This window comes from Neolamprologus brichardi, chromosome 9 (assembly GCF_056152115.1).
Source record: "Neolamprologus brichardi isolate AB-2024 chromosome 9, ASM5615211v1, whole genome shotgun sequence".
Classification (NCBI taxonomy): domain Eukaryota; kingdom Metazoa; phylum Chordata; class Actinopteri; order Cichliformes; family Cichlidae; genus Neolamprologus; species Neolamprologus brichardi.
Window position 1 is genome coordinate 12,456,912 of NC_142112.1, and position 18,125 is coordinate 12,475,036.

At 46.4% G+C, this 18,125-nt stretch overlaps 2 pseudogenes; one reads left to right on the top strand and one right to left on the bottom strand.

Moving 5' to 3' along the window:
• Nucleotides 1-9,875: 9,875 nt before the first annotated feature.
• LOC148101213 (uncharacterized) lies at nt 9,876-10,690 on the bottom strand (annotated as a pseudogene).
• Nucleotides 10,691-15,912: 5,222 nt separating this feature from the next.
• Nucleotides 15,913-17,897, top strand: LOC148101214 (uncharacterized; annotated as a pseudogene).
• The last annotated feature ends 228 nt before the right edge of the window (nt 17,898-18,125 follow it).

The window sequence follows — 18,125 nt, forward strand, 5'->3', positions numbered from 1 at the left end:
GTTAGGAGGTTAGCAGGTTGGTACATGACACACATATCCTGCCAACTGATGCTATTTCTGTCCGGGCACCTGCTTGGAATCGGGTTTGAGAGGCAAACAAGTGCAAACTCTGTCCTCCAACCCTTCAGAGCATCTGCACTCTTCATAGGTGACAACTGGAATGCTACAGTGACTTTTGATGGTGTTGACGTGCCCTCTGCTTCTCCTGCTATATTCAGCTGATCGCCTCTGTGTCACTGCAGAGCCTTTAGCATTTCAAATGTGATTTATATAAGACTGAGATTTTGTTAAGTGTGTGAGTAACTAAGACTTAAACTTTTAACTTTAAAAACAAACATAATAAACTGTATTGGCGTAGATTGACAGAGTTATTTATGATTGCCAGTTACTTAATAAATACATTTCTGGCTTTCGATGCTGACTTTAGAGCCAAAGCTCTGCTTTAGAAAAAGAAATCAATGCTCTTATTCCTGTGTTTAGCAGAGCTTGTGTCACAGTCTGCACTAATCTAGCATTGGATTCACTTTTATAACGAAGACAGCTTTTAGTTTTATTCTTTTCTTTTAAAGTTGTTTAAAATAATGATAGTTTCCTCAAAACGCCTCCATTTCTTTGTGATGAATGATGAATAACTGATCACAAAAGTCTCAGATGAAATGAGACTCCTGTCTTTGTTACTGGCGGTGTCACTTTCTTATTGTCATCATACACAGAACTACCGTTACGCTTTGTTGAGATGCTAAGAGTGCAGGATGAAATATCGTCCGTTTAATTTTATGGCGTTAGCACTAATGGCTGCTTTTGAAATTGAAACTGATTCGGCTGCAAATTGGATCGCAATACATTTTTTGGAAAAACAAAGCGGCATGAAAATGGGAACTAATTCTATTTTCGAGCCATCTACGGCTTGAAAGTCAGATGGATCAACCTGAAAAGTGCAGCGTAATGACGCGATTAGCCGCTATATCACTATGGCACCGTGAGAGGATCATATGATACCTGGTCACATGTATGCTTGTCTTTAAGCTGCAGGAAGTCATCCGTAGCAGTGGTGCCATAAGAGTGTCCTAATCACATGTTCATGTCAAATCAGCCTCCCTTACTAATTCCTCAGTCTGCATCCTAGCGGCTGTGATTGGCAACTTAAAGCAATTACTAAACAGCATCACCAAAGACAACTGCATGTGTAGGGGTATCTTTGGCTAAAACCACTGCTATATTGGATTAGGTAGCCAATGAATGGGAAAGGCGATACCCCCATAATGATGTGTCGTGGCTGCCCAAAAAGGCTGGGTCTGTGATGAATCGGAAGGTTTGGCCTCATAAATTATAATTATTTTGTGCCGGCATGGTTTGAGCGAGCCACTTAGCATTGCAGCATCTATCAGTCCACCCATATGGCGCAGAGATTAACACTGGACTTTTTTTTTTAGCTTCCTAAGAAAATGTCACAGGGGTGAGGGAGGAAAACAGAGTGATGCAGGAGCAAAAACTCTGAAGCGCCTGAATGAATACATGTATAAATCATTCAGACTTTAAATTGTTTTTGGAATGTAGGCACTTTCTTCATAAGTCAGACCATACAGGTTGAACCTGAAGCATCTGTGAATTCTCTGAAATATTTTCTTCTCTTCCCAAAATAGCACAGCTATATGCAATGATGACTCTCACTAAGCTAATATACACTGAGACAAGCAGGACCAAAATTTACTGTACAGCCCACTACAGCAAAGCCAGCAGTAGAAGCCATACCTAAGCTGCTGCAAGGAAGAAAATATAATACAAGGTTTTTTATTACTAACGTCAGTTCACCTTGGCATTTGTGCAGCTGCTCTGAATAAATGAAAATTTTATGTTTGTCAAGTCATATTAAGATCTCGATCTATGCGGATCAGCCAAAGAGAACTCTAGTGGACTAAAGACGGGAAACGCTTTTATTCTGCAAATGTCACCAGAGTGCAATTCCATGTCATTTTCATAACTTTATGCTTTTGTGGCTCATATTGTTTTTAGACGTGGTTTTTTAAATTCTAGTCCATTGTGAGAGTGCTTGGCTGCTCACTTCATACAGGACTCCCAAATCCCACTCGAGCAGAGCAACACATGCTCAGACAGGCTTCCGGAGCCAGCGCTTGTGCTGGGGTTCGTAATTTCTAATTAGCGTACAACTCAAATCCTAATTCAGTCCTAGCCAGACTCATTTGCCAATTCATGTGGTAAGTCGTGTCTCATCGAAAAACAACAATTCTACATGTAACCGTGTGTTAACTCTATGAAAACACGCTTTGTGACACCCCTGGATGCTTCTGTTGGTGCGACACCTTTTTGATGTCTGCTGCAGAAACACTAAATCATACAGGCCATAGTTACACAGAGAGAAGAGGGGGGAAATTACAAGGTGATAGACCAAGAATCTAACAAGAACATTTCAGCAAAAAAGAAGTGAAAACCTCTAAGGTTGATAGGTTAAGATAGGATAGGAAAATTCTGCCTCTTGCCTCAGTCAGGCATCGTTCCAGAGCCTTCTCCACAGCTTCCACAGGGCAAAAGTTGCTCTGATAGCTGCTCCTAACATCACAGTGATTTTACAGCACCACCAGGAACCCACTGAGAGAGGACCTGTTGTTTGATACACCGAAGGAGTTTTGGCCTCGGGACAACATGTCTCTAGTTTTCTCTCAAACCTTGCAATTTTAGGATTAAGTTTTATGGTCTGCAGGTTTACAACTGTGAAAAGAAAGAATAAATAAAACTCTAAACAAGTGCTGGCAGTTGCACAGTACATAGCAGGCTGTGCAAATAATAAAGTCGTTCTTATACTTTTATTAACACCATCCAGGAGTCATTTACTGAATAATTTTGCCAGTGTACAGTGCAGATGTGTACCTGCAGTGCAAAGAGTGATTCAAATTCTAATGCTGCTGCTCAGTGGTTAAATGATAGCAGTCAAGGGACACTTCTCTGGCCATAAAGAGAATAATAGTTAAAGTAGCAGTGTAGAGAAAACAACCTTTAGTATGAATTTCTTGCAAAACAAGCATGCAACAATTCATGCAACACATGTAAACAAATCCATTTTTTCAGTGGAGAAAAAAAATCAGCTAACACCCACCAGCATCTGGCTTTCATCTTCACTGGGAGAGGCCACAATAATACAAACGTCTTTGTTAAATTCCATTTATCTCTGTTCAAGCAGAGGTCGGGTATTGTTCAGTTAGCGGTGAACCTTAACATATCGAAGCGAAACTAGCGACATTGTCGTTGGCCTCTGTGGTGCTTTTTACTGCTAACCTGTTTACTGTCCATGGGTTATAAGATAGGCTGGTGGTGTAAAAAAGCACAAACACACAAAGCTTAACAGTTTATTTTATTTTGGTGTAAACTTATCACTTGCAAATATGCTAAATGTCATAGCTGGAAGGCAGGTATTGTTAGAATTCAACAAAGTTAGCCTTCCTGTATTTGCCTTGCATCCTTTTTTGCTAACTAGCTATTCACTGTAGCCCAGCATGTCTGTGACATGACTAACTAATTTCTTAAAACAGCTGTTACTATTACTTCCAAAGGCAGAGAATGAAAATATAATAGTAAAATTTTTAGGCTACTTTTTAAGTGTCGGATGTGGCTTTGGCATCTCCAAAGCCTAAGTATAATGTAAAATGATAAATGTGACAGTGATAGACAAGTATAGACCATTAACATAGAAAAAGGTTGTTATATGTGATGCATAGGGATTTGTTATCTACAACAAAAAACAAAACTTCTTTTCTGATGCACTTTGTGTTCAAATAACTATGGTTATAAATACGGTCAAATAACCAATATCCACACACAACTTTCTGAAATTGTGGTGCAGTCATTAAAGGATATTTTTTTCTTTTTTCTTGTTTTACAATGAAGGTTGCTTACTTGTAATCACACTATTCCCTCCATGTCTATGTATAACTCGCTGAGTGTTAGGTAGAAGGTATGCACGTGTTGCCCTGAAGACTATGCAATGCATAGCAGGTTTTTTGCCTTACATCAGCGCTCTTGCTGTCAGTCCTCGATGTACGAATAACAATCAAAGTGCTGTATCTGTTTCCACTGGGATATAAAATTAACATTACAAACATTGCCTCCACAACACCCCTCCATAGGCAGCTTCTCTGCGGAGTTGGAAAAATAAGAGCAAGCAGAGGGAAAAAAAGAGAGCATTTTTTCACCTTTGGGCTATATGCTAATTTAAATGATCTAACTAGTATCAGATTTGGAAGTGCATGCATGCTGAAAGTGGAGTGAATAAAGAGGAGCAGTGGATCGCAGATGATGTGGGAATGAGTCAGTGTGTGTGAGAGAGAGAGACCTAATGTGCACTTTCATTATCATAAGCCATATGCCTGCAGCCTGTGGAGCGGCTGCAAGGTAAATAAAGCTGGTGACAAACAACACTGCACATACTACCAATACCGCCTCCTCGCTCCTCTCGTTTCTCATCAGAACAACACAGGCTGCCAAACGAATTAGCATCAGCTGGCTGATACATTTGTAATCTATTCTGAGCATGGCAAACAATACAAATTGGATTTCTAATTTATCCTGACTCATTTATGCAAGGCAAGAGTAATCGAGTGTTTCCATGGTAATAACTTTGATACATGGCAACTTTCATCCCAGAGCTCAGAAATACCTTTGATACCAATTCCTGTTGAGGACTGAAGATAAAGTGTGATTTTTATTTATTCTTTTGAAACATGACTTTCACATTTTTTAATTTCAGCAAGCTTTCTGCTCCACTTGCCTTTGCTCCCAAACACTTGCAGCACAACATGCTCTATGCTATATTACACATGCCTATATGCACAGAAATTCAGAGAAAATGGCAATCCTTAGAAAGACAATAGCTGACCCTTCACAACAGCCTCAGGCGTCAGCCCGTGATTAGCCTGATTAATTATACGATAGCTTTCAGACACCCGCATGGATATAAAAACAGAAATCGTCTCCTGAAAAACATTCAGAATAAGAAAGCTTAAATTTGATGGTGAGGCTTCACAATGCAAGCAAAACCCTAACACTCTTTTGAATATTTAACTCCCAAGAACAACAAACCCAATTAATGATATCGTTTTCTGGCTCCATTGAGCCATTTTCTCCATCTGAGATAACCTGGAGAAACCAAACATTCGGATAAATGGGCTGTAAACTCCTTTCTGCAAAAATAACAACACTGCTTAATGTGTCCACTCGGATGCTTATCACAAAGTAATCATTATTGTGTTTGCGCAAAGATTACAATGTAGGTCAGCGCTGAGTACACAGTATAATGATTATTATTTAGCTTTGACTTGACATTTAATGTCTTAAGTGTGTTTCTTATCCACTCAAACTAATGGAACGGTGCTAGTGCTCCTGTGTGCTGTCAACTGGACCTCTTAGGTATTTGTGATTCCATATACACAATCTAACTTTGCTTTCTAGTTGTATGTTATTTGGAGAGGGCTGTTGCTCAGGACATTTCTGGTTAATTCAGTTTGGTTAAAAGAGTGTTAGAATTTGTAGATTTCAAGTCTTATGGGTAGCATAAGCAATTAGTAATGACAGCAAGAGGCCACAAGAAGCAGGATATTAACATGAGGTATTGTTGATGAGTATAATTACCTAAATTTTAAAATTCCAATTTAAACTGCTCAGGAGCAATAAAAGAAAAAAAACTTAAAATACTGCCAGCTAACAGGATACAACTGACTGTGCCAGTGACCGTTCAACATTTACACTTACTCTGGAAAGTAAACATAAATGTTATTTGTGAAGTGAAAATGGTTTGAATCTTGGATGTAGCCATTGTTTAGGGATTCATAATCTGAAGCTTGACTTTTTACCATTTTCCCCTTGTCACTGTGGCCTTTTTTGGAAAGGAATGTGTGCTAAATCAACACTTGGCAGCTTTGCTAGCAAGCTGCATCCATAACCTGCATGGGTGCATTGCATAGATAGAGGTGCCTGCTAATCAGTTGTGACACAGTAAAAGGCAATCACCTTTCAAGAAATCCCACACAGTTATTTTCAAAAAGCAACAACAAAATAAACACAGTTGAAAGATCCACTTCATCTTCTCTTGATTAGCTGAGCTGATGGCTAGCAAAGAGCTACGGATGCTAGTTCCACCATCTGTCCTTCACTGAAAGCAACCATGCTCAAAGTAAAGCAAATTTTAGATGAGCTCCATAAAGGTTTATCACCCACAGAGCTATCTTTTATTTTTTCCTGGTACAGTCTACTCTAAAGTTGCATAGCTCTATCTGATATCCTCGTGTTGGAGTTGTTCCTGGATCAACATAATAATGCTTGTCCAGGATCAACATTGCATCTGGCCAAATGACACTGGTATGATGTTATAGCTTTGCGATCCAAAATTGGAGTTCGGCTTTAGAATGTGATCATGGTTAGGGTTACGGTTATGGGGATACAGGTGGGGTTAGGGATAAGGTTTGGTGTGTGTGTAACCGAATTTCTACATTGCAAAAATATGACATCACTATAATGTTACTGGTCACTTGCAGTGTTGAACCTGAACCAACATTAGTTGTGTTGATACAGGAGCAACACCAAAACAACAATATCGAATTGAGAAGTTGCACGTTAGTCATTTTTAAAATGCTTGAGGCTTGATTTAGCAGCCAGTCTCAATTTTTCTGCCTCTAAGGTTACAGCTTGGTTTAAGCATTCATAATTCCTGTGATAAAACAGACAACACCCTCCAACTTGATAACAGTGTGAGAGTTTTTTGCTCAGTGTAATGCTGAACAGTTTAAAGACTTACACAAACTCATTGTTGCTATATTGTGATTTGAGGGGGGATTCAAGTGAGCAGTAACTTCTGTGAACAACCATTTAGTGAACAGAGAAACATAAATATCAAGAGCACTGCAGCACCAAGAACTAGTGTTAGGACAAGTACAGTTTTTTGTAGTGTGTTTTAGGTTAGTAGACAAAGAATGGGGGGAAAGTCTTACAAGAAGTAAATACACTGTTAAGTAAAAAGAGGCACAGCTAAATTCACAAAGATATAAATGTCTGGGTTATGTCTAACCTTCGATTTTCCACTTGACCAAACATTTGAAATTGTCCAAACCTTCACACTTGATTCAGGCAAGTCGGGCAATTTACTCAGTCCTGTCTCTCCAATCATCTTCTCTTATCTGTTTTCTCTCTGTCAGCATGACAAGATCAAGACAAATGGTTGTGTCCCTGACAATAAAGCATGATTTTGTTAGGTCTAAAAATCTTAAGTATATCACTGAAAAGCAAAAGAATAAATGCTTTTCAAAAAGGATGCTTTCTTTTCCCAGTGCCCACCCCCATCCCCATTTTTTCATTTAACTTGTTAGGATTGTCCTTTAAATCGAAATCTGTTGTTCCTCCTACCTGTGAGACATTCTGACACTGGAGCTCATGGTTCAATGGCTTTAAGTAGATTTTTCACAAGGCATCAGAGAGAGCCACAATAAAATACACTGTACTGCTTTGTCCAATATGCATTATATTTCTCTCTATCACTTGCTCCCTATTGGTTCTCATTTCTAAACTCTGGCCTCCTGTAACCACTGAGAATAATAACTTCTTGCAACACTGCCCCCCTGGCGCAAGAACCCCCTGCAGTCAGTCTCTGACCCATATCACTCAAACATAGAGCTACAGCTCTACTCAGTATTCCATTAAAACACTGGGTAGAATATAATCCATGATAGCTGGTAGTTCATACTGAGCAAGAAGCTTAGAAGCACAAATATTGTTTTGATAGAAATTAAGTAAAAATGACAAAATAACAAAAACTGTTAAGAAATGAACACATGTGGCAAACATTTGATACATATACCCTGATAAGTCAGGGAAAGAAATCAAACCTGTTCTTATTCCCGTCTAATACGTCTGTTTCATAAAACCTGCTGGCATTTCAGAAATATGCACAAGGTACCCTTTGGTGTCAGTGCCATGAGCTATGACAATGAAACATTTAGACTGGCTCCTAAGACTTTTTAAGACCTAATTACAGCAGGGGAAGTAATACTTTGATGCCCTGCTGAATTTGTCAGTTTACTCATTTCGAAGGAAATTAACAATTTCAATTTTTATGCTAGTTTAATTTTCATGGGGAGAGACAGGATAAATCCAATAAATAAATAAAACAAAAAAATCCAGAAAATCACTTTACATGAAAGTTATAAATTGTTATGCCACACAAAAGGTGACTTTTTGCTTGGTGGAAAAACCATTGTTGGCAAGAACAGCAGTAAGATGCAAGGGCGTAGATTTGGTATTGGCATTGGTGGGGACGGATGAATTTCAACAGCCTCTGTAAACTAATATCCTGGCTTACTCGAGGCTGCCGTTTTTTCTGACAGTTTAAATCAAAATTAGAAATGCTACTCTGGGAGACTGAGATAACTGATAGTGCTGCCTGTTGTGCAGTTAGTTTCCAAAACACGTTATTCATGGTTACATACAATTTTAGGCTGATGTGGGCCAAAGCCTAGCATAGCCTGTAACGTTATTATGACGGACACATTTTATGAGTTAACTTGGCTTTAAGTGACTTACAGGTTTTTTTGAAAAATACTTTCTTATATCCAGGTTCTTCCTTTTTGCTGCCGTCCTCCTCTCCTTCTTGCAGGTCCTCGCAAGGAGGAGCGGAGCTTGCCCCTGCTAAAACTAAACAGAGCTCCCTGAAAGGCACAGCCAATCACATTGGCCATATTTGTCACATGAGGTAGGACTCCAGTAGAGAACGTGATTTAACTCTTTCTGCACCGCTAGGTGACAGATCGTTTTTTTTTAAATCTATCGGGTTTGTTTTTCTTTATTCGAAGAGATCAAATTATTTGTGGGGACAATTCAATAACCGCTGGATATTGGTGGGGACATGTCCCTTCCGTCCATGCCAAATCTACGCCCTTGGTAAGATGTTTCTTGGAGCTGGTCACCAGGTTTGCACACATCTCAGGAGGGATTTTTGCCCACTCTTCTTTACAGGAACTTTAAATCCTTTAGTTTGCTTCAGCTTACTCAACAGATTTCATATAGTATAGTGATGGGATTTCCGGCTCTTTTTAGAGATCCGGCTCTTTCGGCTCGGCTCACTAAAAAGAGCCGGCTCTTTCGGCTCCGAACCGGCTCTTCAGGTTGTTTTGTTGCTTTAATTATTTAATCATTAACAATAATAAAAAATTATGCAGAAAAGGAATTACTAATGTAAAAAAAAGTGGTTTTATTTATATGTTTATTTATGGCCCCTAGAGACAAAGCACGTATGTAAACATACACGGCAGACCCAGTGGCATTTCGACACTTTATTGACACACACGGTTACTGTTCCCAATGCTCCCAGAGCTGCAGCTCTCCCGCTGCCAGCTCAACATAACAACAACAACAACCACCACAGGACCCAGTACAATATTTAAGTCGGCGGGGCGTGATTGCAGATGCCGTACAGGTGCGCCCGCCTCCTCTGCACGGCACCGCAGGCCACGCCCCGCCACACACCCCCATCGCCCGACTGAGGCCGGGGAACCATCTGGCCGAACCTACTCCCCCCACCGCGAGCGGGAGAGGGGATCAGCCCGGACCATCGGCGCCCCCGGGCCCTGGCCAAGCGACGGGGAGTTGTGAGCTCAGGTGGCCGCCCGCGAACCCAGCAGCGTCGGCGAAGCTGGTCCGGAGGTCGGCCGCGTGGCAGGTGGACGCAGCGCGGTCGGCACGGACGTGCGCCCCGGCTCGCAGGCGGCTGGGCAGTTGTCCGGCAGGCACCGGCCTGTGGTGGAGGTGAGGCCACTCTGCTCACCCCGCCGACCTCGGGCTTCGGTGGCGTGGACTCCCCTAGCACAGGCCCCTCCGACTTATCCCGCGGCTTCTCCGCCCCGCCCGGCGGGAGCGGCTCCTCGAGCGCCGCCTCCGGTGCCGTCTCTCCCGGCTGGAGCGGCTCCTCGGGCGCCGCCTCCGGTGCCGTCTCTCCCGGCTGGAGCGGCTCCTCGGGCGCCGCCTCCACCGCTGCCGGCTCCTCGCGCGCTCTCCCCGCGCTGACCTCCGGCTCGCGCGCTCTCCCCGCGCTGACCTCTGGCTCGCGCGCTCTCCCCGCGCTGACCTCCGGCTCGGGCTGGGCAGGTGGGTGAGCTGGTGGTGGGCCCAGCTGTTGCTCCACGTCCCTCCTCCGGGGAGTAGGAATGGGCGCAGGCCCCTGCTGGGCACAAGCCACTCCCACCCGCGGAGTGGGGATGGGTGCAGCGGCAGGCCGGTCCCTGGCTGGTCGCAACCTGGGGGCCGGCACGGGCGCCTGCACAGCCCGGATCTCCTCCACCCCATCGCAGTTGGATAGCGCCCCTGGGGGTGGCGGCGGTGTCGGGCAGGACCGGATCAGCGCCGCCAGGTACTCCATCCTCTGCAGGTGACGCTCAGTCTGGTCCTGCAGCTCTTCCCGCTGGCGGCGCCACACCGCCGCCTGCTCCTGCTGCGTGGCCGCCAGCTCGGCCACCATTTGCACCAGCTCCTCCCTCTGCTGGCCCAGTCCTGGATCCGCCGTGCCTCCCGTCCTGGGTTTCGGCACCACTGTAAACATACACGGCAGACCCAGTGGCATTTCGACACTTTATTGACACACACGGTTGCTGTTCCCAATGCTCCCAGAGCTGCAGCTCTCCCGCTGCCAGCTCAACATAACAACAACAACAACCACCACAGGACCCAGTACAATATTTAAGTCGGCGGGGCGTGATTGCAGATGCCGTACAGGTGCGCCCGCCTCCTCTGCACGGCACCGCAGGCCACGCCCCGCCACAACGTACAAACTCTAAAGCATATACAAACTCCAAAAAGCACGTACAAACTCCAAAACACATTTCTAGCGTTAACTGAACTTCCAAAATAGAGCTACCCAGATCACTTAAATTACACAATTGAAAGCATGTGTGTATTGTTTGTGTATTTATAGAAAAGCGCTCATATTTATTCAAATAATTAAAAAAAAATTCATTTACCTGTTACTACCACACACCAAATCCGGTTGTTGATACTTCCTGGCTTGTGTAGCCACTAGGTAACAAAAGCTAAACACTGCGCCCTAGCATCCTGGAGCACTTCTGTTGTCTTTTGTACGTGATTCTGAGTTTGTACGTGCTTCTGAGTTTTTACGTGTTTTCGAGTTTGTACGTGCTTCTGAGTTTTTACGTGTTTTGGAGTTTGTACATGCTCCGGGGTTTGTAAGCGCGTCTGAGTTTTTACGCGTTTTGGAGTTTGTACATGCTTAGGAGTTTGTACGTGTTTTGTCTCTAAGGGCCACCATAAATATACTTTATTTATTCACTCCACATAAAATGTAATAAATAAATCATATAATACAAAAAACAACTATTTACATTTTAAACTTCTAACTATTTAAATTTTCAGCTTTTTCCCTTTTAAACAAATTTAACGTGAAACAACACAAAACACTGCAAACCACAACACAATTAAATATAAATTCAAATATTAAAACAAAAAGAACATTCTCTGTCATATGGGCCTGCATGATTTCTGAATCCTTTATCATCTGCAACTGAAAATAGTGGATGATTACTATACCTTTGTAATGTGACATTGTTGTCTCTCGCTCTCTTTCTCTCTGGCTCTGTTCCTGTGCTGCTGCTAGTGTAACTAACGCCCCTCCCCCCTCTGCCCAGCGCATACAGGCCGCGCGTGCGGAGTTTAGCGGAAAAAAGGGCGAGAGAGAGGGTGAGAGAAAGAAAAAAAAAACCTCACGGCTCCCAATAAGGAGCCGGCTCGCGTCGTTCACTTCAAAGAGTCGGCTCTAAGAGCCATTTCGTTCGCGAACGACCCATCACTAATATAGTACTGATGTCTTGAGACTAGCGAGGCCACTGCGTGACCTTATTGTAATTCTTCTTTAGCCACACCTTTGTTGTCTTGTGATGTGGTTTGGATCATTGTAATGCTGGAGGATCCATCCATGAGCCATTTTCAGTCTTCTTACTGAGTGAAGGAGGTTCTCATCTAAGATTTTACAGTGTACAGCCCATTCATTCCCCAGAAAACTTGCCCCAAAGCATAATGTTTCCACCTCCGTGCTTGATGGTGGGGGATGGCATTCTTTGGGTCATATTCAGCATTTCTCTTCCTCCAAACACAGCAGGTTGCGTTGATGCCAAAGAGATTGACTTTGGTTTCTCCCAAACCTTCTTTGAATTGCATAAATGTTCACTGGCAACCTTAAGACAGACTTGGAGGAGGGCATTACAGCGTAGCGTATTACAGTGGTGTTTTTGGTGACCGTGGTCCCAGCTGCCTTCATATCAAGCGCCTCACATGTAGTTTTGGGCTGATCGGCCATCGATCACGTGATCATCCTCATCCCATGAGGAAACATCTTGCATGGAGCTCCAGACCAAGGGCGATTTATGATCATTTCTCCCATTTCCAGTTAATCGTACCAACAGTTGTTGCCTGTTGGTGAGTATAATTAAAAACTCAGCAGGGGATCAAATAATAATTTGCCCCAGTCTAAGTAGTGAAGGGCACCTATTACTAACCATACAGTGAAAGCAAAAGCCTGGGTTCTTTTTCTAACTTCGCTCGGTGTTTCACTATGGGAATCGCCTCGGCGTGACCAACTACGGAAGCTCCAATGACACCACGTCTGTCTATGACAGACCTGTCGAGCCGTGCTCAGGGCTCCGCCCCCTCATACTAACACGGCCGACCAGCTCCTCCTAACTCATTCTCGCTTTCTTCCCGTGAGAAACTACTTTGAGCTCCCTCAGCGCATCCAGGCTAACTTGATTAGCTGCTTAACAGTTCTCAGGCGTCCCGTGTAGGAGTACATCGCCGAACGCAGTTTTTCCGGTTCCAGTTTGGATCGTGCTGAGTAAGTCCTTCGAAAGAAGTGTACTTAGAGTTGCACTGTGGAACAGCAACCGCGTCAGGCGAGCTGTCCCAGCGGTTCCTGGTTTTAGTTAGCGAGGTAGCCGACGTTGTGTGACTCGGGCTAACGCGTTACGGCGAGCTGTTCGTTCAGTGTCCGGCTAGCATTAACTTGTTAGCAGGCCACGAACCACATTAGCGTCTCACTAGCATTAGCTTGTTGGTCGACCTAGGGTTCGGTTAGCATTAAGTTGCTAACGATATTGGCTAGCGGAGTGCAGCTAACGTGTCACGACGAGCTGACTCCCGCCGCGACTAGATCGGATTTAACACCCGCTGCTAGTCCTAGCTACTTGTGGGCTAACGTGTCGAGACGAGCCTGGTGTAGCCTAGTCTCACCCCTTTCCGCTAACCATGTCTACGGCTCCTACTCCCGCCAAAAGGTCGGAGCCGAAGGCTAAAGAGGCTGCATCCCGCCCGTGCCCCGCATCATGCGGTGCCACCATCTCGGGCAGGGACCCTCATCCAATGTGCATCGTCTGTATGGGTGCCAAGCATGCTCAGGCTTCACTGGCGGACCCTCAGGGATGCCCACACTGTGCTTTGATGCCAGAGAAAGTCCTGGAAAGGAGGCTGAGAGTAGCAGTAACAAACAGTCAGGACCCCTGCCTGTCGGCGGCTACTGCTACGAGCGATATCCGTCATCCGCAAACCTCCACAAGCTGGGCAGACATGATGGAAGAAGAGTCCCCGCTCATGCTCCCATCGTTCGAGGACCTCCTCGATCAAAACGTGGGCGAGCCGGGTGGCGAGGACGCGGAGGGCGATGCCGACTCCGACCTCCTCGACCTGGAGGACATGGATGAGGAACAGGAGGATGACTCTACCTTTCCTCCCCAGCAGTCCAGGCCACCGAGTGGGGCTGAAGTTGCACCCCTGGTGGACAGCAATTTGTACGAGGTCTGCAAACGAGCTGCTGCCAAGCTAGGCATCCCATGGCCAGCCGCCCAGGATGCCGAAGGGGCAGAATGCGACCTGTATGACGGCAAGAGGCTCCCACCAGCCTTGCCGCCATCGAAGCAGCTTCTGCCAGCAGTCCCGGCCTGCATGAAGGAAATGAGTCGGTATTGGTCAAGCCCTTTTAAAAGCAAGCTTCCGACCAAGGGCTGCTCTAAGCTTGAGATCCAGGGGATGGGTGAACTGGGGCTGACCGAACCCCCAGCAGTGGAGCCTTCAGTGGCGTATCACCTTCACCCTAACCGCAGGGCAATCTCAGCTTCTTCTAGCATTTCTTTGCCCAACAAGATAGATCGCCTCACGGCATCTATTTATCAAAGGACGTACAAATATGCTGCACAGTCAGTATGCTCGCTTAATGCAGTCACACTGCTATCAGCATATCAGGCAGAAATTCTGGAAGACATGGGCCGTCAGCTTGACTCGGGTTCCCCGAACCCAGCCCTCTGGGATGAAATCTGCGTGGTTAATGATCTCATTCTTCGCTCCTCCAGGGGAGCAGTCCAAGGGTGTGGCCGCGTTATGGGCCTTGCAGTCTCGGGTGAGAGAGCCTTGTGGCTAAACCTGTCAGGCCTAGGTGATGCTCAGAAGGCTGAGGTCATGGATGCAGCCTATGACCCAACCAAGGGTCTCTTTGGCCCAGCCCTGGAGAGAATGAGAGAAACAAGCACCCGCAGAAAGCAGGAGGGAGAAGCATTCAACCTCTGCTTACCCAGAAAACCTAACTCTCAGCCCCAGCAGGTGCCAAGAGCTGGCTTTGCAGCAACAGCGGCAGCTGTGAGAGGGAGACAGAGTGGGGTCAGAATGCAGAGAGGAGCAGGAGGCCAGCAGGGTGCCCACCAGGCCAAGGTAGAGAACCGAAGACCTTGGGGCAAGCATTCCTTTGCAGCAGTTGCTGCAAAGAACAAGCCGTCACACCCCGGAGAAGGGAAAAAGAAGCGGTCAGCCTAGCACACCTGCAGCATTCTGTGTCACCCCTCTTTTCTTCCCCAAAGAGAAGGAAGGTGTTAGAAGGGGTAACCAAATCACTCCAAGGTTCAGGGTCTCCGGAAGTTTCCAGTTCACCAGGAGCACCCTCTCAGTCTCCTCCTCCAGTTCAGGGAGGACAGACTTGTGGACAAATGGCGCAGTGTCACCAAACACTTCTAAGCACTCTGTCTGTGTCACCAAGCACTGCCCAGAGTCATCAGACACTTCACTGTGGTTTGGGGGTAACAAAAGAAATAAAACGTGCATTTCTGCAGCAGAATGTCCCCCCAGTTTCAAAATAAAAACAAAAGAAAATCACTGCAGTTTGTCTTTGTTCCCAGCGGGGGGAGCTCACGCTCTTCCCGAGGGGGAGAGCCCCAACTCCTTCCGGGAGACAGGGGTGACGTCACGCTACCGCGTCTTCAAAGGCCCGCTCGCAGCGCGGCTGGAGCGGTGGCGCGCATGCGCAGTTCATCCCTGGGTCTTGTCAACCATTTCCCATGGTTACAGACTACAGTTTGCGGCAAAACCACCGAGGTTCGGCGGAGTGTTAGCTTCTGTGGCCAGTCGCGATTCAGCGAATGTGCTGGAGGAGGAAATATCCTCCCTGTTACACAAACAGGCGATCGGAGCGGTTCCGAGCGAAGAAGCTCAGCAGGGTTTTTACTCCCGCTATTTCCTCATCCCAAAAAAGGACGGAACGTCGCTCCGTCCTATTCTGGATCTGCGTGTGTTAAACAAGCATTTGAGAAAGTACACGTTCAGAATGCTCACACACAAGACGCTTTGTCGTTCAATTCACACAGGCGATTGGTTTGTTACAATCGACCTATCAGACGCATATTTTCACATCGCCATTTATCCTCCACACAGGAAATATCTCAGGTTCGCTTATCAGAGCGTAGCGTACGAGTTTCAAACTATCCCATTCGGGCTATCCTTAGCTCCAAGGGTGTTCAGCAAATGTGTGGAGGCAGCGCTGTCTCCGTTAAGGAACAGCGGCATCAGAATATTCTCTTACATAGATGATTATCTAATATGCTCACGATCGCGCGAGCAGGCGATCAAAGACTCCGAGGTGGTAGTGAATCACCTCACGGAGCTTGGGTTCACAATCAACCTGGAAAAGAGCCACTTGGAACCCGCACAGTTTACAGAGTATCTGGGGCTCAGGATAGACTCCATCTCTTATCGTATTGCACTTTCAGAGCGGAGGATCGCATCCTTCACTCACTGTCTTTCCCGTTTTCAGCTGGGGAAAGTCGTGCGGTTCCGACTCTGTCTCCGCCTCCTCGGCCTCATGGCCTCGGTGATATCGGTGGTACATTTGGGGCTGCTTATGATGAGAGATTTTCAGCGGTGGGTCGCTTCTCTGCAGCTGTGCCCTCGCCGACATCTCAATCGTGGTGTAAAAATAACGCAGCCGTGTATCGCGGCTCTCCGGCCTTGGAGGAGCCCGACAGCTCTCGCGGCGGGGGTACCTCTCGGGGCAGTATCTTCCAGGGTGACCCTGACCACAGATGCATCCCTGTCAGGTTGGGGTGCAACTATGATGGGCAGAGCAGTGAATGGCGTTTGGTCACAGAGACTCGCTCTGAATCACATAAATGTGCTGGAGCTCCGCGCGGTGCTCCTAGTCTTGCGGCAGTCTCCTAGTCTCTGTTTTTCTCCCTGTCAGACGCACATGCGCCACTGGGCGTGGATGCGCTGGCCCATCCATGGCCAAAAACTCTGCTTTATGCTTTCCCTCCCCTCAGCCTGATCTCCCCAACACTGATCAGAGTGAGGGATCAGGGGCTGTCACTGATTTTAATAGCTCCACGGTGGCCATCCAAACACTGGATAGCAGAAATCATCCAGCTTCTGGTGGACGAGCCATGGCCACTCCCCATCCGCAGGGACCTTCTGTCTCAGGCGCAGGGGGAGATATACCATCCCCATCCAGACCAGGTTGCTCTCTGGGCCTGGCCCGTGAAAGGTGGAATTTGAAGGCAGCAGGCATGCCTCCGAAGGTTATTGAAACCATTCAGAATGCCAGAGCCTCCTCCACTCGTTCCGTTTACAGCAGTAAATGGCGTGTTTTTGAAGAGTGGTGCCATGAAAAGCAGATTATCCCTTTTCAGTGTTCAGTGGTGGAGCTGTTGTGCTTTCTTCAAAACTTGCTGGACAAAAGGAAGGCTTTTTCCACTATAAAGGTCTATTTAGCAGCTATTTCAGCCTGCCACGTGGGGTTTGGTGATAAACCTGCCGGGCAGCACCCCCTTGTATGTCGCTTCATGAGAGGGGCACGTCGAACGCTCCCAGTTTCTAGACCACTGGTCCCTTTATGGGATCTGTCAGTCGTTTTAGACGCCCTCTCCCACCACCCCTTTGAGCCTATTGGGGCAGTGGGGTTGAAGTTTCTCTCTCTTAAAACCACTCTGCTGTTGGCTCTAACCACAGCCAAGCGAGTTAGTGAATTACAGGCTCTGTCTATTCACCCCTCTTGTCTACAGCTGGCCCCGGGACTCACTAAAGCACTCCTGAGGCCTAACCCAGCCTTTGTCCCTAAAGTATTGGAAACGTCATACAGGTGCTCTACAGTAGAGCTCCCAGCTTTTCACCCCCCTCCATTCTCTTCAAAGAGGGAGCAGAGGCTGAACACTTTGTGCCCTGTCCGGGCCTTGGGGACTTATGTTGACAGAACAGCTGGATTCAGGAAGTCGGATCAGCTATTTGTTTCCTGGGCCTCCCCTCACAAGGGCAGGCCCGTGTCACGCCAGAGGCTAGCTCATTGGATTGTAGAGGCCTTAGCTCTGGCTTATAGCTGTAAGGGCTTGCAGGCCCCTCCGGGGCTCCGAGCACACTCCACTAGGGGTGTGGCCACATCCTGGGCGTTGTTCAGAGGTGTATCAGTCCAGGATATTTGTGCGGCAGCAAGCTGGGCTACGCCGCACACGTTTGTCCGGTTTTATCGTCTGGATGTTGCACAGTCATCCCTGGCTCAGACAGTGCTGGATTCTGGTGACTCAGGTTCGACCTGAGATCCTGGAGTAGCACTGGAGAGTAGCTTCGGGAGCTGGCGCAATCCGGGAGTGGGCCATATCTCCCATAGTGAAACACCGAGCGAAGTTAGAGAAAGAACGTTGGGTTACTTAACGTAATCCCTGGTTCTTTGATAACAGAGTGAGGTGTTTCACCAACACTTCCCTCCTTGCTTAGGCACGGAAAGAAATCTGCTTGGAATGAGTTAGGAGGAGCTGGTCGGCCGT